Source organism: Gigantopelta aegis, chromosome 11, assembly GCF_016097555.1.
Source record: "Gigantopelta aegis isolate Gae_Host chromosome 11, Gae_host_genome, whole genome shotgun sequence".
NCBI classification, from domain to species: Eukaryota; Metazoa; Mollusca; class Gastropoda; order Neomphalida; family Peltospiridae; genus Gigantopelta; species Gigantopelta aegis.
The window spans coordinates 22739045-22762066 of record NC_054709.1 but is presented as its reverse complement, the minus strand read 5'-3'; the positions used below and the strand labels follow the sequence as shown (position 1 = coordinate 22762066).

Sequence of the window (23022 nt, the reverse complement as noted above, 5' to 3'; positions counted from 1 at the left end):
GCAAAGACAAATGTGTATGGCCACTTCCTAAGTGTATGCCGATATCTTATGCCTATTAAGTTATTCTTCTCAGCTAGGCAAAGACAAATGTGTATGGCCACTTCCTAAGTGTATGCCGATATCTTATGCCTATTAAGTTATTCTTCTCAGCTAGGCAAAGACAAATGTGTATGGCCACTTCCTAAGTGTATGCCGATATCTTATGCCTATTAAGTTATTCTTCTCAACTAGGCAAAGACAAATGTGTATGGGCACTTCCTAAGTGTATACCGATATCTTATGCCTATTAAGTTATTCTTCTCAGCTACGCAAAGACAAATGTGTATGGCCACTTCCTAAGTGTATACCGATATCTTATGCCTATTAAGTCATTCTTCTCAGCTAGGCAAAGACAAATGCGTACGAGCAATCGTTTCCCGAGTCGGCACCAATTACACAATCGTGATGGGAATAACCACGTGGGCATATTGCTCACTGCCCCGTACGTCTCAGGTCAGGTCAGGTCAGGTCATAGGGTTTTACGTGCACATTCAGAGCAAGCTGTTGTAGCGCACGCCTGTCATGGGCACAGATACCGGCCTTGGTCGACTCCTCTGTCCAGGGCAGGAAAAGGGTACGGGTAGGTGGGAGAGGGGACCGCCCGCACTGGCAGGTACAAGGGAACACCAGTAGCCCGACCGTGGTTCGCCGAAATATAAAGGTGAGCTACGTATAATTTTCAACTTAGTATGCCGAGAGTAGCTCGTGCGCCTCAGATGTGTGAGACGATATTTTCACGGCCACGTTTATACATAAAAACATAGACAGATATCCAGAACGGGCAGTGCTACATTATTCCACGATAAGGTGTCCGCCAGAGCTGCAAAGGGTAGTAAGATCGAGCCCTGTAAGTAGATACATACGGTGTATTCAGTTATAATAACCGTGAAACAATTGTACTTATCGCGAAACAATAGTAATGAACATGAAACAATTGTAATGATTATAAAACAATTGTAATGACCGTAAAACAATTGTAATGACCGTGAAACAATTGTAATGATCATGAAACAATTGTAATGAATGTTAAACAGTTGTAATGATCATGAAACAATTGTAATGAATGTTAAACAGTTGTAATGATCATGAATCAATTGCAATGTTTATTGAACAATTGTAATGATCATGAATCAATTATAATGACAGTGAAATAATTCTAATATACATCAACTGTAATGATCATGAAACAATTGTAATGATCTTGGGTCAAGTGTAATGATCATGGACCAGTTTTAATGGTTTTGAAACAATTGTGATGATCCTGACTCTGTTGTAATGATCGTGAAAATTGTAATGACTATTTCAGAATAAACATGGTAGTAATTGTTGCGTAAAACAATAGTAATGCCAGCAAGATACTTATAATGATACTAACATAACGTAGAACGCTTGTCATTAATAGTAGCTGACCTCCAAAAATAAACAAAATGTTGAATGTAGAATGTTCTAGAATTTTTATTAAGGTGGCCATAAGCGTCCGAAACGGAGATGAAGTGAGGTTTGGGAGAAAATACTCAAATTCGAGCAAAAACGATAGCGCTATTCGAGCAAAATGAGCTTGCTTGAAACCTTTTCACCATGTATTTCCATCATTCTACCTACAAAATTAATTGTAATCCATGTGAAAATGCCTTGCAACACAATATAACTGTTTGGCAGTAATGTTAAAATGAGTAAATGTTCTTATCCAGATTCGTTTAATTCGGAAGAACTTCAACCTACAAAATGGGAGGCTATATATACGCCTATGTGACAGAGGGATAAAGCATTCGCCTGATGCGCGGTTAGTTAGGGACCCATTGGGCTATTTCTCGTTCCAGTCAGTGCACCACGACTGGTAAATTAAAAGCCGTTGTGTGTGCTGTCCTGTCCGTGGAATTGCGCATATAAAAGATCCCTTGCTACTAATGGGAAAATGTAGTGGGTTTTCTCGAAGATTATATGTCAGAATTACCGAATGTTTGACATCCAATAGCCGGTGATTAATAAATCAATGTGCTCTAGTGGTGTCTTTAAAATAAAAAAAAATTAAATGCCTCATTTTTTATCATAACGTCTGACTTCACTTGTCCGACACAGTGTTAATGTTGCCATTTCACTCTTAATCTGTATTATGTGTGCTATGATATAATTAAAAATTAGATTCAACCTTTCTTACTAAGTCTTGTCTGCCTGCCTGTTTACGTCAATATCTAAGTAAATAAATATCTAAATAAATATCCAAATAAATAAATATCTAAATGAATAAATATAAAGATTAGTGTGCAGGTACATTTATATATGATGTTTTTAAATGTCAACAAACCGAATAAAAACGCAAAGAAAAGATTTTATTGCAGCGGAGTTTTTAATTTCCCACGAGAGTTCAAGTGCAGTGAATGTAAATCACATCGATATTTAGCAAATAAATAGTAATCTGGCGATTTCTCTTTACCTAATAGCTAATATGGTTCTGTCAATTCGGCGAATATAAGGCAATTATCGTCCGAGAACGTCCGGATTTAGGCGTCTGACGTGGCGAGACACCGAAAGTGCATCAACAGCCGAACAGGCTGGCCAGGATCAGTGGTGCTGAGTCAATTAGCGGTGCATGGAGCAGTGAGCAGAAAAAAACAGCGCTCAATAGCGGTGGAGGAAATCAACACTAACACAAAAAGCTGGGCCACATTAGTCTGTGGGTGACATTCGTGGACGTGAATGAAACACGTGAAAGCCATGATTGGCACTGTCCACACGACGTCTTGTGACTGACGGCCGACGTATGAGGCGAGCTGCTAACCATTCTACCAGCGAAAATTTCTCCTCATTTTCTTTCATTCATTTTAACTTAATTTGTGTGTTTATATCTAGTTACGGTTCAAGCACGCTGTCTTGGGCACATACCTTAGCTATCTGGGCTGTCTGTCGAGGATATTGGGTTAGTTGTTAATTGTTAGTGGTTAGTGAGAGAGACTTTTGAGTCGTTAAAATCAGCTCTGGGTGAGAGCAGGTACCGGGCTGCAAATCCATTACCTACCAGCCTTATGTCCGATGGCTTAACCACGACACCACCGAGGCCGGTATCGGGCTGCGAACCCAGTACCTACCAGCCTTATGTCCGATGGCTTAACCACGACACCACCGAGGCCGGTATCGGGCTGCGAACCCAGTACCTACCAGCCTTATGTCCGATGGCTTAACCACGACACCACCGAGGCCGGTATCGGGCTGCGAACCCAGTACCTACCAGCCTTATGTCCTATGGCTTAACCACGACACCACCGAGGCCGGTTATTTACTTTCAGAACTTTTGTTTGTTTGTTTTTGGAAGGAAAAAAGAAAGGAAGAAAATGTTTTATTTAACGACGCACTTAACACATTTTATTTACGGTTATATGGCGTCAGACATATGGTTAAGGACCACACAGATATTGAGAGAGGAAACCCGCTGTCGCCACTTCATGGTTTACTCTTTTTGATTAGCAGCAAGGGATCTTTTATGTGCACCATCCTACAGACAGGATAGTACATACCACGGCCTTTGTTACACCAGTTGTGGAGCACTAGCTGGAACGAGAAATAGCCCAATTGGTCCACTGACGGGGATCGATCGTAGACCGACTGCGCATCAAGCGAACGCTTTACCACTGGGCTACGTCCCGTTGCCATTTTTTTGGTGAGATATTAGTTTGTTTTGTTTAACGACACCACTAAAGTACGTTGATTTATTAATCATCGGCTATTGGATGTCACACATTTGGTAATTTTGACATTATTATATTGTTAGAGAGGAAACCGGCTACATTTTTCCATTAGTAACAATGGAGCCCCCATGTCCCATACTATAGAGGATATGGCCCTCCCCCACTAGATGTTGAATCGATGTCGTTTCCCTTCATCCCCCCCCCCCCCCCCCCCCCCCCCCCCCCCACACCCGGCATGGAATCGTTAAATCTCACTCTAGTTAGCGCGATGTGAACCCAGTACCTACCATTCAGCGGCTTGTAGGACTGACTGATTGATCAATGCCGATATAATCTAGTAAGCAAACAGGAAATTCTAAGTATGTATAAGTAACTGCGTGATTTATATCTGTATATGTAGAAAAGGTGAAAGTTAAAGTTTGGTTTGTTTAACGAAACCACTAGAGAACATTGATTTATTAATCATCGGCTATTGGATGTGAAACTTTTGGTAATTGTGACTTCTGGTACATGTGTAGAAAGGCGAAGGTTCACGGGGCAAATGTAAATTAGCATTGTGACGTTAAAAGAAACAAAAACATATTTGCTATTCATTAGTTTTGAGAGACAAGTATTATGAAGTCCTAAGCTGTATTTGGGTTAACTTAAGCCTAAGTCTGTCACTGCCGGTAGAGCCAGAACAGAGAAGACTGTTTTTATTGATAATCAAGGAACAATCAATGCGCTACCCTGTAGGTGGCCTCATTATTGCCTTAATGAGAAACAAATAACAGAGAGCTTTAGACTCGGATTGATAGGACGCTACGGTAAACGATAACCTCATATAATGTGGGGCACGCTAAGTCTTCAGCGCAACTCCCACTGGCTTTGTCAGAGGCTGGATCCGTGGTAGGCGTGCCTGAACCTTTATTGGATATGGGCACGTAAATAGAGTTCCCATCCCATCGCAACTCTTTGACTGTCTGGACACACATTTAGGTGGGTTTTTAAATAAATAAATAAACAAGGAATTGTGTAAGTAAATCACAGACATACTGTCATGCCATCATTCAGTACCTCTACGTTTCAGTCAGAACATGACCAAGAGCGAACCCAGGAAATATTTTAAGGCGAAAACCAAGGTCAAATGGACATGGACCAACCCTCGAAAAGAGTTGCACTTCAATAAAGTTTGGCATCCGTAAAATATAAACTTTAAAAAGAAAACAAAAGGTGGGAGGTGGGGGACGTTATTTAAAAAAAAATATTGGTGGTGGTGGGGGGGGGGGGGGGTGGGTGAGGAGAGGTAGCTCGAGTGTCCTCTAGCGTTATTCTATTATAATCACATAGGAGTGGTGGTGGTGGACAGGTCCCCATCCATTGTAGGAACCTTTGGCTGAAGCTAACGCCATTTGTTTTTGTTGTTTTGTTTTTCTCAGTGGAAGAGCTGGTAGAGCGCTCGCCTGAGGCACGTGCATCGTAGGATCGAATCACCTCAGTGGACCCATTCTCTGATTGTTTTTTTTCCTGTCCCAACCAATGCACCATGTCTGGTATTTCAAAAGTCATTACATGTGATGTCCTGTCTGTGGGAAAGTGCATATAAAGGATCCCTTACTGTCAGTGGGAAAATGTGGCGGGTTTCCTTTATGACAACGAGTTGAAACTTATCCAATGTTTGACATCCAATAGCCGATGATTGGTAAATGAATGTGCTCTAGTGGTGTTGTTAAACAAAACAAACTAACCGTGGAATAGTGCACTCGCCTGATATGCCATGAGATGTATCACCCGATCTCACTCCGTGAACTCTCAGTCACAGCCTGCCCCAACATGTGTCTCGTCAAAGTCTGTAGTATGTGCTGTCATATCGACTGGAACGTGCATATAAAGGTTGATATGTAGAAGAAAGCGCAATGTTTTTAAATGTGCTGAGGTATCGTCAGTCACACATTCCTTTCCACTACAGGTTAAAGTTTGTTTTGTTTACCGACATCACCAGAGCACATTGATTAATTAACATTTGGTAATACTGACATATAATCTTAGATAGGGAACCCACTACATTTTCCTATTACTAGCAAGGTATCAATTATATGAACCATCCCACAGACAGAATATCACATACCACGGCCTTTGATATACCAGTCGTGGTGCACTGGCTGGGACGAGAAATAATTCAATGGGCCAACCGACGTGGATCGATCCTAGACCGACCGCGCATCAAGCGAGCGCTTTACCACTGGGCTACGTCCCGCCCCTTCACTTGAGGTGGCCGCCACCTTGAATTAATTCACCGTTGAAAGCAGGGCGGCTCGCTGCGTGCGGTGTTCGACAGAAATGTGAATCTGATATTATCGATATTTGATGTTTTACAGCTCGCCGGAGAGAACAGTAGATGACATGAGCCAGCCTTAAGTGCCACTGCGATCAGAAGATCAAGAAGTTGTCGCAGAAAAAAACACAGAAACAATCACCTTTTTTCTCTCTCCGGCAGCAGTGGACTACGAACCAGACGGTGATAACAAGGTAAGTTCGTTTAGTTTAATCCAAACCAATATTAAGTTAACCGCCTAGCTGAAAAAAAGAAAGAAAAAAGAAAGCTAAACAAAAAAGAAAGAAAGAAAATTTAAAAACCACAACAGTCTGCAGGGAAAACAAACGTGGGAAGATAAAATTAGTTTGAAGGTTTAATATTATAATTATTATTATTGTTGTTGTTGTTAAAGTTCTGATTATATATAGGTTTCACAATTTATAAGCTGTATAATAAAAACAACATATTGTAATAAATACATAATTACAGTATTGGATAATGGTGGGGAGCGCTTTAACATTATACAAAAATACATTCATGTTTGTGTGGACATAAACTGATCATACACGTTAGTGATAACAACAAAATTATTATTTGTGATTAAAAATATAAAAATATATGCATGTCAATTAAAAAACAATGTAATTACATTTATTTGAAAATTGTATAATTTATCGTCCGTGGATCTGTTTCGGTGAAGGACCTGTTTTGGTGGTTACGTCGTTTGTCATTTGAAGATATCTGACATCGTTGACTATTGCGCATTGGAAAAGTAAACGAATTATGTCTGTCACATTCACAGAAATGTTCATAAAAATAAAGTTAAAACGAGCAAAGAAAGCAAGATTGAACTTGAGTCACTCGTAAACATAGCACATTTCTTAATACCTTTTCTTTCTATGATTTACAAAGACTGTTATTTGAAAGAATATTTAATTTAAAAACATATTTTTGTCTGTTCTCAACTGTATTGCTATCTAATTATTAAAGTCACATGATTGTCACGGCGTCTGCTGGCAAAATTCTCTTTACAGATACTTGCCAACAATATATGGTCCTTATATGTTTTAACATAAATATATTTATATATTTATTAAAACACAGAATGCAACTTATAATTTAACATTATAACCATTCATTTGCTCAACTTAAAACACGATTGCAAGACATCAGAATTGTTATATTCGTTTTCCTAAAAGTTGTCTGATAACATTGGTTCTTGAAGACTCCATTTTGTAATTTTCCTTAAAATATTAAAACTATTTTTCTAAATTATTATAAGTACATGTTTTGTTGAACGACATGCATGTTTTTTTATAAAACACCGAGAAGTTTTGTGTTGGAAAGCTTTTGCTGTAAGCTATCCTACTAAACGTTTCACTCACCAAAACAGGTTACGTAGTTAACACTATTTCCTGCTGATGCATGGTACAGTTTGTGAGGCATGTGCGGTGATCTTTGCTACATAGAGGCTAGCTTAGTGCTCATTTGAAATGTAGAAATACTATTTAAAGGTAGCTATTTGAATAACAACTGTCTGTTTATAAATATTGATATGCTTTAGAGCCAAATGCTTATGCTCACCGAAACTGGTTCACCCATCATTATATTTGGATTAAGCAGTATATATGTGACGAGTTGCACGTAATGCACTACTGTACCGCTGTGATTGATCTTTAAAATGTGGCCAATTTCACGAACTGAAGGTAACTAATTAATGACATACCAATGCATGATTATTTCAGTTGCTGGAATGAATCTAGTAACAACACTATTTTTCATATAATATCTGACATTTCCAGTGCAATCAAAGTATGTGATGTTTTTCAGACCACATACTTTATGAATTTGATAATTTTGAAAATTAGATATAGATTAATCGAGGTCATGGCACAAGGTTTATTGGCATTTAACCAAACGTACTAGGGTGACACTCCATAATTGACGTATGCATTCATAGTCATCAACCCCCCCCCCCCCCCCCCACACACACACACACACATTTCATCAGCAACCTTATACTGAAAGCTGTCCATCATTCAGAAAATAAAAAACTTTAAGCACTAGTTTATTTTTATGTAAGGATATGCAAAATGATGTCATTCAAGTTGACGTCATTTTCATTAAAAACGTCACCGCATCACATATTCTTACGTCATTTGAATATCTAGTAATGACGGACTGGAATTATAGTTGTGTGTACAGTTTGTAAAAACACATGGTATTAAGTTTGAGATTATATGATAAAGAGATTATCACTCTCGTATGTTTCGGTATCATCAATATCATATATTAGGATAACAATAATGTATTATGCTCGATAAAGGCTCGCATAATACAATTTTTATTCCTAATATATGATATAGACGATACCGAAAAACACTCTGGTAATAACCTCTATTTAGTAACTGGATTTATTTAAATAACTCCTAATGTGGCCATGTTTAACAACATGGATGCTTTCTTTATCTCATTAACAGACAATAGCATTTTAATGCCTTAGGCAATGTTTAAAGTTCTGCTATTATTTAAAATGTCCTTACAACTAAGTTATTATTATTAATACCTCATACGCTAGATTAGCGTTTCCCCCGAGTATGGGCACTTGTAAAATAGCACTGTAATACCTTACTAAGACAATGCATATTTCAGTAAAGTTCTGCTGTTATTTAAAATGCCCTTAGAAGTAAGTAATACTTCATACTCTAGGTTCGTGTGCGTAGGAGTACAACGGCTTGTGTTGCTTCTGAAGTTGTTCATAAAATGCTAACAGAATGTAGTTAGTTTGTTGTAATACAAGTATTCGTATTGTTAAACGTACTTGAAGTTATCCTGCTATTTGAGTATGTGAAGAGATGTTATTATAACATAACAGTTGTTATCCTGCTAACTGAGTATGTGAGGTGTTATTATAGCATAACAGTTGTTATTCTGTTAGTTGAGTACGTGAGGAGGTGTTATTATAACATAACGGTTGTTATCCTGCTATTTGAGTATGTGATGAGATGTTATTATAACATAACGGTTGTTATCCTGTTAGTTGAGTATGTGAAGAGATGTTATTATAACCTAACAGTTGTTATCCTGTTAGATGATTATGTGAGGAGGTGTTATTATTATAACAGTTGTTATCCTGCTAGTTGAGTATGTGAAGAGGTGTTGTTATAACATAACAGTTGTTATCCTGCTAGTTGAGTATGTGAGGAGGTGTTATTATAACATAACAGTTGTTATCCTGCTAGCTGAGTATGTGAAGAGATGTTGTTATAATATAAAAGTGTTATCCTGCTAGTTGAATATGTGAAGAGGTTTTATTATAGCATAACATTGTTATCCTGCTAGTTGAGTATGTGAGGAGGTGTTGTTATAACATAACATTTGTTATCCAGCATGTTGAGTATGTGAGGTGTTATTGTAACATAATATTTGTTATCCTGTTAGTTGTGTATGTGAGGAGGCGTTATTATAATATAACAGTTGTTATCCTGTTAGCTGAGTACGTGAGGAGGTGTTATATAAGAATTGTTTCTCATTTTTTAGGAATCTATCGATGTATAAAAGTCACAAATGGTATAAAATCGCGTAGCGTAGCTAGAGATACCATGGTCGTGCGGAGGTATTACGTAACCACTCTCCATATGGCCTCCACATCTGGTCTGGGTGTGTATTGGGACGCAGCTCTACCACGTCGCGCGGGGGTATTACGTAACCAAGCTGCACACGGCTCTCTAAAACAATTAACATCGCCACAGGCGAAAAGATAAGAGCATATTCCGTCACAGGAAGGTTCCACTTTCTTCAGTTAATACTTTGAGGGTAGGGTTTTAGTACTGATATTTATGGGTCATAGTTTGGTTGATATATTGCGTATAGTGTTTATAACCACATAGGTTAACAATGTCGCCTATGGGATTTTATTTGCTATAGGAGAACCTACATCAACAGCTGTAGGAGGCGATAGGGAAAGGGGCGAGAGTAGGATACTCTGCAATACGTCCACCCCCAACAAACGACCACAAATCAGAATAACATAACATGGACACGTTACCATTTTCACGGGACCCATGAGCTGTTTTTAAAAGTATATTTGATTTGATTTCTTTTACCAAGAGTTAAACAAATTATTGGCAATAATGAGGTTCGATATGCATGCACCAGGTTTTACTTAAATCAAAAGTGGGGCACGATCGATTTGGGTAATTTTCAAGGTAGTACTAGACCAAATAACATCCGGCTGGGTCAAGGTGCACGGAACTTATGATCGAGCAGTTAATATCACAAGTCCTGCCAGTTGTGACGAAGGTGACAGTGTTTGTTGTAATCAAATTTAGTTTCATTTTGTCAATAAATGTATGCAATTTTATTTCATCTAGTACCACTGTGTCAAGTAGCCTTGTGCATGGAAACATGTTTGGGGTACCTGCAAAACTAAGTACATGTACTACAATTTTTTTTGAAAACTAGGGGTGTTGTAAAACATCCGGTTTTATCGAAAATGAGCCGTAAAAGGTTTTACATTCTTCAGTTAATATTTTGAGGGAGGATATAGTACTGATATTTATGGGTCATAGTTTGGTTGATATATTGCATATAGTCTTTTAACCACATACGTTAACTTTGTTGCCTATGGGATTTTATATATATATATAAGCTTGTTGTATTTCATTATTTAAAACAAAATCATTATTAAAAGCATGTCACCATTTCATTCGCTCAGGTGGTAACGTGTTTGTATAACGAGGGTACAAGCTCGCTTACTGAGGGTACAATTTTTGATTAAAATCAGGAATTATTCCCATAGTAAGAGAGGCAGGGGAGTAGAATGGGGAATGAGATGGAAAGAAATTTGCAATACATTTAGGTTATTAGTAAACTTGAATTTATCCCAAAATATACTGTGTACTTGTTTAAGTAATGCAGAATGTATGAGGGGTATAGATTCGTGATCATAATTTACGATCCCCGTATGGTCGATTGAATTACTTTTAATGAATCTACACTTCCGAATACATTAACCAATTTAATCCATTATTCAGTAAACAAATTACGTGATTGCTTAATTAACTTCTATTTTATCTCCTTTTTTTCTAAAAATGAAAATATTGGTTAAAATGGCAAAGAATATTAACAAAACTAATAACCCCAATTCATAGGATCCTTTCGGACCTAAGCTGAACGATTGGGTCAGGAAATTCTCAGCAGTGGATGGCTGGTTTTAAGCTAAACGTGACATATCTGATTTCCGATTTAGTTTTCGATAATCTTCGCTGTGTTCCGCCAGAATTATTTTACCATCACTAGTATCAGGTAATTCTTAAATTACATATTTATAGATGTTTGACCTCGTAGACTAAATTGTTGTACTTGTTTACAATGAATAGGTCCTGTCAGTAGTGAGATCGAATCCCTGAACTGAACGCATACAAAGTTCAAATTGCATTGTTTCACAGGTGTTGTTTCTTGAAAAATAATCTACACCTAGAACAAAATTGTGACGTCATGGATATGGATTAAAAGTTGATTAGTAGGAAACCTGTTTGTTACAAAATGCAATTTTCCACAAGCGATTTGGAGTAACTGATCATTTAAACCATGGAAGTGGATGTCTTCTCCCAGATGAGGCAGGAGAAATAATGTCATGTGGTGTTGCTATCAGTCCAATCACATTTGTATATACTTACCTTTATTTGGCTCCCTTATAGTTGGTATGCCTTGTTGGTGGAATGTCGTTCAATATTCGTTCACTGTTTTTGTCCATACGCTGCTTGGACCATCTTTTACAAAGATATTATTAGAGCATGACGACGGTTTTGCTGTTCTGAGTCGTATTCACTCTCTCATAGACAAGAAAGTGCACACCACATGTTTTAATATGCCAGTTGTATAGCATCTGTTCAAGGTGGTTATGTACAGTAAATAAACCAGAGGGCCCAGCAACACGTTTCAAATCTACGAACTATCGCTTTCCGTGCGCGGACTCTCACTGGAAGGAGGGGGTGGGGTGGGGTGGGCGTGGGGGGTGGGGGGTAGATTCGTGAAAAATAATTCACGAGCATCGTAGGGTCGAGTTAATTATTTGTGTTATGAATTTACACTTCGAGTACATTCTCCAACTTAATCCATTATGCAGTAAAACAAATTACGTGATTGATAAATCGATGTTTTCCTTCAAGTCAAGGAATACAGAAATGCTAATGTCTGGCACTTCCTTCTCCCCCCCCCCCCCTCTCTCTCTCTCTCTCTCTCTCTCTCTCTCTCTCTCTCTCTCTCTCTCTCTCTCTCTCTCTTCGTTTTTCTGCATACCACTTTATCTCTAGTCTGTTTTTCTAATGCGAGTCTCAGACTACCAACTGCCAGCACACAGGTGGACAACTTTCTGCTCTCACTTTGACGACTGCCCGTTGCTAGTGTGAGCGCTCTTCTAACTCGATTCTCATCGTATAATCCGTTAGTTGTTCATCTGAGCGCACCCATCGTAAATCGATAATTGGAGAAATTACACCGCATCCGTCGAGTTGGCCAACGTCGTCGTAACAGTTGACAGTATAAGCCTAGCATAAGTGTCGTTCCTTCCAGTGTAGTTCGGCTGTTACACAGATATGTTTATTTAAAGACATAGTTGTCGCTACTTAATTAAGATTTTCCAGAACCAGGCTGCTCGCGGATTACACGTAAGGACTATTAAAACACTCGACTCTCACGGAGAACACATTCTGTAAAGTGGATCATATCATTTGGGAATAGTGGGTCGTGATCTTTCGTAAAATAGCAGAATGTCAGTGTAAACTCTAATTTTCATGAAATTATTTAGATGGATTTAAACGTATATAGCTACAGGGTATATGTGCATGTTTGGTCAGAATAGCAAATGAACTCTGAAATATAATACGCATATACAGCTAAATATTTATAGCATGCGTATTCAGTAATAACATAATTGATTTTCTTCTCCATCTATTAAAAAAAAAAAAATAATAAAAAAAATAATGGTTTTAAAAAATCATTGTAAAATATTTGTAAATAACACAATATAAATTAAACTTCAGTTTATCCGAATTCGTAAAATCAAAATCTGGTTGTGGAGTTGTGTTAAAACCAATCATGGTAATGGAAGACCGTTCAGCCCTACAGAAACATGAGAATCCCCCGCATTATGTTTAGAACACATACAACAAAACAAATGGAATTCCCCCATGGTTTGTAAGAACAATCTATAAATATTAAATGAACTACATTTAACAGTAAACAGTCATTATACCTGATAATAAAAAAGAAAGAAAACGAAAACAAACAAACAAACAAAAAATGATCCGAAACACGGTAGTTATTTTTCTTTATTACCCACCTTGTGAACGTTTGGTTGTGTTGTATAAATGTCTTACTAAAATACGACAAAAAACAAAAAACGTTAAGCACTAGTTAATTTTTATGTAAGGATATTCAAAATGACGTCATTTCCATTCGAAAAGACATCGCGTCATATATTCTTACGTCAATTATCGGGTAATGACTGACTAGAATTAAATTTGCACATACAGTGTACAAAAACATGTTGTATTAAGCTTGAGTTTATATGATAAAAGATTATTTCCCTCGTGTGTTTCGGTATTGTCAGTATCATATATTAGTAATAAAAATAATGCATTATGCTCATTTTATTTAACGACGCACTCAACACATATTTGTTTGATTACATACTTAATAAGGCCACAGACATCCTAGTAAAAGAACGTTCAGGTCTGTTTATCAACACACCGAAACTCATTCCATAGTTTGCACATGCATCACGCAGTAGCCCCGTACACATGCGTGGGGTGTTATTCTCGATTTTGACAATTTCCAGGAAGGTCCATTAATCACTGTGGAACATTATTTCTGTCAATCTTTTTCATTCTGTTGATCATACATTTTTTTTTAGTTTTTTTTTAGTCATTTTTGTTCTTTAAATTTGCGATTTACTGATAAAAAAAACGTCAACTTTCAAATTTTACCTCTGACCCCAGTCGTCCTTCAAGATCTTTGGTGGTCATAAAACCTACTGTAATACTGACCTACCGGTTGTAATGCTTGTCTATTTAATTCACTATTATCATATAACCATTCCCCATAGCTAATATACCTTACAATTTTGGCAATTGTAAATTCTTATTAGAGTTCCCCTAATTTGTTTTTAAAGAATATATATATATATACACTGTATGACTCCGCGTAGTGAGTCATACAAAAGTGTGCACGTCGTTTTTTTCTGTTCATACTTGCATGAACCAAAAAATAATTGCAGTCAAATCTTCTTGTCACGGGGATTCTATAATACCTGTAACTGAATGAAACACACGATTATCCAAATATCTCTCCTAACTGTATATCTATTAGATCTCTCAGTAACGGGCAATTATACTCGCGTGGCCGTCTCTAGGTATGAACAGAGATAAGATCTTATATAAAGTATATATAATATAGCACGTTTAGTTCACTAGAAAACACCACAAAAACACAATACACTTTGGAATCTGTATTAATCTACGCTGACAAATGTACTGCTGCAGTAGTTAATTAACAACAACAAATAGTAACAACCCAGAACTGATCACTTAATTAGTTAATCACTAGGTGTCTAGTTTATACAATATTCTAATCACTTCACCGTGACACAACACCCACACGTGTGATAATTGAGAAACGCTTCCAGGGGAACTTAATTGGTAAAGGAATTACAACTCTATTCCTAACTGGTTAATTTTTAATTAACCCTTAACTACTCATTCAGTAACCTTGTAATACAGAATTAATACTGGTACCTATCACAATAAAGACAATAACCTACAGTTTACCTAGGTCCTCTAGGATGACTGGCTAAGCTTTAATAATTTTAGACAGTGAGCCTACAGTTTTCTGCGTCAGATTACCGGCAGCACCGTCTAAATAATATTGGTATAATACAGTATTAAAATATTTAAAGTCACATCAATCACATCAAGGTTATACAACAGAGCAGAAATATATATTTACCAGTCCAAACGGACTAACGTTCCCCGGAGCCGTCGAATATGTTTCTCCCCGATATCTCTAAACCCTAGCTATTTATTATAAAATCCAGTATCGCCTGGGGGTACATCGCGGCACCGAATACCTACAAGTGATATTTCCACAGCGACCAAGACGACAATTTTCCTTAGATGGCCAGACTTGCTGACGCCTAGTCCGCCGGCAATACCCCGATCGTACCGAACTAGCGGAGGTATTACGTAACTACTGGCCACATGGCCTTCGCACCTGGGCTGGGTGTGTATTAGGCACAGCTCGACCACGGTCGCGCGGAGGTATTACGTAACAAAGTGCCCACCTGGGCTTAAGTACATATTGGAACTGCACACGGCCCTCTAAAACAATTAATATCGCCACAGGCGAAAACAAAATTAAGAGCATGTTCCGTGACACATCTAATTAAATGTATATGCATACTTTAACAATACATAACTGAATTTATTTTGTTTAGCTTTAAATACGCCTGTAGTATTGTTTGTGTAAACTTCATTGATACTTATGTTGCATAATGTTTTATTTAACGACGCACTCAACACATTTTATTTACGGTCATATGGCATCAGACATATGGTTAAGAACCACACCGATATTGAGAAAGGAAACTCGCTGCCGCTACTTCATGGGCTACTCTTTTCGATTAGCAGCAATGGATCTTTTATAATATGCACAGGGCAGTACATACCACGGCCTTTGATATACCAGTCGTGGTGCACTGGCTGGAACGAGAAATAGCCCAATGGGTCCACTGACGGGGATCGATCCCACATCGACCGCGCATCGAGCGAGCGCCATACCACTGGGCTACGTCCCGCCCCGTTATGTCGCGTAAGAATACAAACTTACATTCACTATTATTTGAATATAAATGACGTCATTTGGTAAATGACGTCATTTTGATAAGCGACGCCATTTCCTCTAGCTACTGTGCATTTTTACGGATCATTGAATTATATTGGAAGGAATCGTCCTATTCGTGTTTAGTTTATATTTTATAAAAATTAATGAAGGGAACGTGTATAATATTTATGCTGTCGGTGGAACCGTTTAATTTTTGCCAACAGCTGTAGAACATCGCTTACAAGTAGGTTACAGGCGTGAAGTTTCCACTGATCGACTTTCAGACTCATGTCATGATCAGCAAAGAGTTTTTTTTTTTTTTTTTTTAAATTCACTGCGTATAGATCTACATGTCTACTCTGCTATAGCATTTTCCATTAATTTATCGTATACATTGCTTTTTGCTTTTGTAGTTTTCACGTGTGTTTTCTTAAAAATATCTAAATATGGTTGCCTGAATAATCCGGCTTGTTGCACAAAAGTAGTGCGAGTCAGTGGGGCGGGGGATGGGAGGGGGAGGTAGTAATCTGAAGTGTTTATTTGAAATAATTAATTTATTTGATCAACAGTTAATATTTTGCGAATGTATATTTGTTTTAATGATAAAAGTGGGGCTCAGTCAGTGCACGGAGTTCGCCCAAGTTGACTAGTAGTTGTAATCGTTTTAAAAGTACTTTATCTCACCTACTTCCATCTTGTTACCTTTACGGAGTTAGGCAAAGATTAAATGGAAGACCGTGTTAGAAAAGTAGGCTGGAGTTGATCTTATTTATGATTTCCATATGTTCTTCGACCTCGCCAAAATTAAGAAAGTTAGGTTTGTTTTGTTTAACGACACCACTAGAAAACATTGATTTATTAATCATCGGTTATTGGATGTCAAACATTTGGTAATTCTGATATATAGTCTTAGATTGTGCATATAAAAGATATGCTTGCTTCCTTTTGTAGTAAGGTATCTTTTATTTACACCATCCCGCAGACAGGATAGCACATACCACGGCCTTTGATATACCAGTCGTGGTACACTGGCTGGTACGACAAATGGTCCAATGTGTCAGCGACTGGGATCGATTCCCGACCGACCGCGCATCAGGCGGACTCTTTACCACTGGGCTACGTCCCGCCCCTCGCCAAGTTGAAATGACGAGCTGGAATCTGAAGTACTTGTCATAGTTCAATATGTATTTACGAGTTCACTACACTTCCGATGTTTCCCGAATGAGGAAATAGACGGATATTGGTATTGTCTTGTTACTTGAAATGGTACGATGTCCTCTTTGAAGGACACACGCTGGATGGAGTCAACAGGGACTCATTATTTCAGTAATATACCACTTAACTCAATTGTTCCACGTGCCGAGCAATCGATATAAAAACAGATCACATTGTCAAATGGACAGTCTGTGGATGCATTCCGATCATTGAAAGGAACGAAACTGTCAGACTTTTGCATAAATATTGGAAAAACAAAAAGACTTGGTTACGTAGTAAGTAGACTGCCATAGAATGTGTTAAATAACATAAAAGGCGCTTTCAAAGTGTTATACTGCACGTGTCGATTTCTACACCCTGAAGCTAAAATCTCGAGCATAACTTTTATATTATTTAACCATATATAATTCTTAATTGAGTCGGACCATCCACATTTTGTTTACCGTCGCACTCGTTTGGCTGTGGGGCGAGACGTAGCCCAGTGCTAAAGCGGTCCCGTCGGTACACACATTGGGCTACTTCTCGTCCTAGCAAATGCATCACAACTAGTATGTCAAAGACTGTGGTATGTGTTATCCTGTCTGTGAGATGGTGCATACAAAATATCCCTTGTTGCTAAAACACCAAATATATAGATTAAAAATAGGTTAAGATTATTTGGGATTGGTAAGTGCAGAACTATGGAAGATCTTCTGAACTTAGAGTTTTCAAGATGTTAATTGAAAATTTCAACTTATTTCTTGAACTGTTTAGAATTTAAAACATACAAAGTTGAATTTTCAAGATGCTGAGGTCTTAAGTTTAATTTCGAAAATAGCAAGTACTGAAAACAATATATTTATGGTTAACCCTTAGGATTAATCATAATTTAATGTTTAGAAACGATTAACATATAATTCACACATAGTAACAAACATTCGCCTTGAAACTGACATGTTCGTAAGAAATTGGCACGTGTTTATCACGTGCTGGACACGCGCCCACATGATTTAGCTACTTTCTATATAGCAATAACAAGACTTTTAGAGGTTGCTACCAGTTAGCAACCAAACAAATTAGAACGCTTTTCATGAATCTCTGTCCCGGATAATGAGACCAGTTATGCTTTAGAAGACTTCTCATGGCAGAGTTCCAAGATTCAAAAATCAAACTTGCTGAAACGATCGACATGGATTTTTTTCCTTCCATCGGTTTTCAATTAAAATGTTTTGGGTGAGATTTGGTATCCCGAAATGAGCTGGCCTTTTCACCGTGTATATCCATCATTCTACCCAGAATATTAGATGTAATCAATTTGCAACTCTATAGGCCTATAGCTGTTTAGCAGTAATGCTAAGTTGAATACATAATGTTATCCAGATTTAGTGATTTTGGACAGCACTCCATGGGTGCCTATAGCACCACTTGAAAAGAAACCTGGTTTGGCACATTGCCAATATTAGATCTTTTGATGTTGTGTTTTTACTCTTTGCTGCATAATTCAGAAAAAAATAATGCCTAAATTAATTCATAATTATATTGTATTCATAATTAACTGGATTTAAGAAATTTTAAATACTTTTTAAAATGTAGCACAAAATCTGACTTTCGATTGCATATGTAATGTCTAACACATCATTCATAGTTTGATTTAAATTGGTGTTTGTCGTTTTAGAATTTAGACGGCCAACAACTGGGCATTCAGTGTTACAGATTTATTTTTTTCTTATTTTTTTTCATGTGTACAACAATTTATAAATATACGTGTTTAACATATTTGTTTGATTACATACTTAATAAGGCATGCAATTAATACACAATGCAACAAGGTACCTATTTATATATTTCACATTTGACGTATTTTTAAATCGGGCCTGACTGATAACATATACAACTTGGAGGAAGGGCCATAAATATAAATAAATATAAATAATGCATGGCACTACCTAATCTAACCTAAATTGGGTGGCAGTATAAAAATAACAGTGACACAGTAATATGGGGTATGCCAACGAAAGACACTTGTAAGAGAAAATTCAACAACCACAACAAGAAAGAAAGAAAGAACAAACAAACAAACAAACAAAACACAAGAAAAACTCAAAACAACCTTTCATATATTTCTAGGTATGCATTTTACCCTTTGTCCCTCCTAGGTACGGGGGGCGAGACGTAGCCCAGTGGTAAAGCGCTCGCTTGATGCGCGGTCGGTTTGAGATCGACCCCTGTCAGGGGGCCCATTGGGCTATTTCTCGCTCCAGCCAGTGCACCACGACTGGTATATCAAAGGCCGTGGTATGTTCTATCCTGTCTATGGAATGGTGCATATAAAAGATCCCTTGTTGCTAATCGAGTAGCCCATGAAGTGGCGACAGCAGGTTTCCTCCTTCAATATATGTGGTCCTTAACCATATAACCGTAAGTAAAATGTGTTGAGTGCGTCGTTAAATAAAACATTTCTTACTTTCTTTCCTAGGTCCGGCTCTGTAATGATTTAAAACTGTGTTAAGCTTCTAAATCACAATGTGGTGCATTTAAGGTAACTTTTCTATATATAATAGGTCTACTTAGGTGGACAAACGTGGAGGGTTCTGCGCCCCATCCAGGATCATACAGCCCTAATTTGACATTCAGACAGACAGTGAAATACATACGCACGTATATAATTTTATTCATACTTCAATTTAGCCAATCGCCAGTTTTTAATATTCAGCATGTTTAACAACATAAACTTGTATCAGATAATATACTGTGTGATTTAGAATATAGTAAGTAGCCTTTATATAAAGGTAGGTCTTAAACATGATATACACACGAAGCAGAACTAGAAGAAATACTGATGCACGTTTAGGTCCTATGCGTGATAGTGGGTTCATAGTGCAAATGCACCTAGATATAGTCTAATCATAGTTTATGAACAAACAAACAGTTATTTTACTGAACTATTTTACATAATCGGAGTGTGTACCCAAACCAGGAAGTGGAGGGAAGAGTAGCGTTGAAGGCGGTCTATTCACAATTTGGAATAATACTTGGTGAAAAAGAATGACAGAATAAAATATTAACAGACCATATATATATATATATATATATATATATATATATATATATATATATATATATATATATATATATGTGTGTGTGTGTGTGTGTGTGTGTGTGTGCGTGTGCGTGTGCGTGTGTGTGTGTGTGTGTGTGTGTACATTGACTGCTCCGCCGAAAGAAGTGATGATCAGACTATTTATGAATGGGGGGGGTGGGGGGGGGGATACAATTTGGACATCTATTTTTTAACGAGGGTCTAAACGTTTAAAGTCTAATCTATATGTCCACATATTTTGCCTCTGTCATTAACATGCTTAGCCGGAAGGCACGTGATGGGTTACATCCCGTAAAAACAATGAAGTCATGGAGTGACAGTTGCTAGGTGTGGTCCTATGCGAAGAAGCTAGATCGGTCTAAACATGAAGGAATCCAGTCGCCATGGTTGGTATAATAGTGAGCACGAGTCGGGCTCCATAGGATACGAGATGATACCAACATAAAACGAAGTAGTGTTAAAACGAGTAGTAGCAGCTGACCCCGCTTCCTATTTCGTCTTAGAGTGGGACAGTCAATTTCCCAGTGCTGGTAGGACAGACTGGGGCAGGTGCAGACTAAACGCGAACAACCGTGGCGTTCTGCAGAATGGCCCTCATAAGAGTCTCCTAACATTAGCATCAAAATGACGTGGAGGCAAAGAATCGTGCTGGAAGTGAATCCACCCTGGTGGTGCAGGCTGTCGAAAAGTAAAACGTCTTCGTATTCAGTCGGTCCCAATGGCTACAAAAATCACAATTAAAAAAAATTCATTTCATTGAGAAAAACAACAAACTGGAGGACTCTCCAGAGGAGCAGGAGAAAGCACCAGGCGTGTGTGTAAGGAGATAGCCAAGTGGGGAGCTGTGTATTGTGTTTTAGAGGATTGTGTTATGCTATCCTGGACAATATATTGAAAGAAAAATCGCTTGGAGCAGGAGGGCGTTTTGACACACACACACACACACACACCCCCCCACTCCCACCCCACGCACATATCTAAGTACGTGTAATGGCATAGGCGAAAGAGAAACATCGGCATATGGTTAAAACATCTTAAATATCTGTGGTAATGTATGTGGCGAAACATGGGAGGTGGAGGGAGAGCGCTGTGGGCTACTAGGAGGCGTTGCTCAATTTGCACTATATCAGAAATTCTTCACTTACCCAAGTAGTTTGTCCATGCAAAATGTCACAATTCTATCATAAAATGCCCAATCCTGTCTTTTTTTAAGTCGGGTACTAATTCGGGCATTTTCGTTTCATTCAGCCTGCTCCCTACAAATATGGTAGCCCGTACGTCCATGTTCAGAGGTCGACCCCTCCCACCTCTCTTCACCACATCCCCCCGTTTTAGAATTTAGACGGCCAACAACTGGGCATTCAGTGTTACAGATTTATTTTTTTCTATTTTTTTTCATGTGTACAACAATTTATAAATATACGTGTTTTAACATATTTGTTTGATTACATACTTAATAAGGCAATGCAATTAATACACAATGCAACAAGGTACCTATTATATATTTCACATTTGACGTATTTTTTAATCGGCCTGACTGATAAACCTATACAACTTGGAGAAGGGCCATAAATATAATAAATATACATAATGCATGGCACTACCTAATCTAACCTATAATTGGGTGGCAGTATAAAAATAACAGTGCACGTAATATGGGGTATGCCAACGAAAGACACTTGTAAGAGAAAATTCCAAACAACCACAACAAGAAAGAAGAAACAAACAAACAAACAACAAAACAAAACACACAAAAACTCAAAACAACCTTTCTATATTTTCTAGGTATGCATTTTACCCTTTGTCCCTCCTAGGTACGGGGGCGAGTGTAGGATCTCTGACGGTGCGCCACATTTTGGTGGAGTGTAAGCATCTTAAAGAAACTCTATACCATAGTTTGACACCCAATAGCGATATATTTTTCTTGCTGGGGTTTCGTTAAACATTCATTCACTGAATCATTGAATCTTAAAAAAACTTGAAAAGATATATTTGGCAAACGTAATGTGATGGAATCATTTCGATTCCATCCAGAATTTGTTTTACAATTTTTACGTGATACTGACTTTTACTCTAAATTTTAATTTTATATATCTGTGATATTTATATTTTTTGCACAGTTCATTACACTGTGTTTTTATTTGACTCTTGAATTTTTATATTGATGTTGATCATAACTGTATTTGTTTACTTTTCCATAGTTTGACACCCAATAGCCGATGTATTTTTTCGTGCTGGGGTGTCGTTAAACATTAATTCATTCATTCATTCGTTCATTCGTTCATTCAATCATTTAAAATATTCAGAGCCTTTAAGTCCTTCTTTTTAACATATTTGATATGGGCACAAAAGATAGGTTTCTGTCAAATATAATCCCCATAAATGTGGTCTCCTCCACAACTGGATTTGTTTTTACCAGCTGTGGATCTAAATAGTGATATCTTTTCTAGCAGATATTCGTGCTTACAGTCTTTGCTTTGAGAATCGAAAGCCATTGTCAATCACCCATTGTTGAAGCTTATTCAAACAAAGATGCAACTCATGTTCGATCTGTAGCAAATCTAAAAATCATCGACATAAAAGAGCTGTTTATTTTCACTGAAAATGGAGTATTCCACGCTTGCTGTCAATGGACTAAATTGGTAAAATTTCACTGGACGCAGGGTTATGTTCTAATGGTTTTATTAGGAAAACTAGTTTTTGATGAGGGTGGGAGTCTTCTCTGTTTTTTATGTAAAATGATAAAATAGAGCTGAAGTACCTTCGGAAATGAGTATCAATATCCAATCAGACAGTCTTGTAGATATTAATGAAATGTAAGGGCCAAT

At 37.7% G+C, this 23022-nt stretch overlaps 1 protein-coding gene across 1 annotated transcript in view; it reads left to right on the top strand.

Annotated features, from left to right (window-relative positions):
- Positions 1 to 6114: 6114 nt before the first annotated feature.
- Positions 6115 to 23022, top strand: part of LOC121384952 (complement C1q-like protein 4) — a 43027-nt gene continuing 26119 nt past the window's right edge. Inside the window, exon 1 of the mRNA XM_041515445.1 lies at positions 6115 to 6230. The gene's annotated coding sequence lies outside the window, so the exon portion shown is untranslated. The remainder of the gene's footprint in view (positions 6231 to 23022) is intronic.